The following is a 924-nucleotide window of genomic DNA, read 5'->3' as shown; positions in this document are numbered from 1 at the left end:
GGTGCAGTCTTACCGTTTTTCTATTGTTTTCCGTTAGTGGAAACCGTTTTCGTTTTCCTTCTCTGACACGTTTCAACCTTACACAGGTTCTGGCTTTTGCAGGTTTGACTGTAGTAGTAGTTTGCATGATGCCCAACAGATGTCGCTGCGGTGCCCCAGGTTGCCTGAGTGCAGAGTATGGGACCCACGGATTGAAGTTACCCTATTTACGTTGCTTATAGTTGGTGACTCATAATGGAATTCTTGGTCACTGAAGCTCATACTGCTTTACTCTTTGTGTGTTGTTATTATTATTACTGTTTTTACTTACCTCTGGCTAATTAGCTTTTTAATTGAGGTCCTGCCCTCTTTTCTGTTCATAGTCCTGCCATCACTGTATGTTGTAGTCTAGAAAATGAAATGACTCATAGGCCCTGGTATAAACGAGGCCGGCATGGAGGCTAAAGGAACTCCTGGTTTTTCCCCAAATGCACTTGATTTAGTATGAGCTGGAATTGACTCAACAGCGCACATCAGCAGCAATCACATAGGAGACAGAGAGAGGTTAATGTTTCCGGATTTTACACTAAAAATGTCTTGGTTGACCAAAGGCCTTCATTAGCTCTGCTCAGAGAAACGATTCTGTTTCTCACACGAATTTAAGGTGGCTAACAAAACACTTTATGTTTGGCCTGAAAGTTCAAAGGATTCCTAGTTCTTATTTCCCACACAAATGCTTGTGTGGCTATGTAACTCCCTCTGACCTGGAAGGTAAAAGTCATATATTCATAAAACTCATCAGAATCAGTGGTCAGATCTTGTAAAATGAATGCAAACTCTATTGTGTTGGTGATTTTGCCTTTTTAATGTCATAATCTGTGACTTTAAGTGGGATTTTCTGGCTTAATGGAAACTTCTCCTTTTACTGAATTACAAACAAACAAA

Source organism: Trichechus manatus, unplaced genomic scaffold (genome assembly GCF_000243295.1).
Source record: "Trichechus manatus latirostris isolate Lorelei unplaced genomic scaffold, TriManLat1.0 scaffold00028, whole genome shotgun sequence".
In the NCBI taxonomy this organism is placed as follows: domain Eukaryota; kingdom Metazoa; phylum Chordata; class Mammalia; order Sirenia; family Trichechidae; genus Trichechus; species Trichechus manatus.
This window is presented reverse-complemented; position numbering follows the sequence as displayed.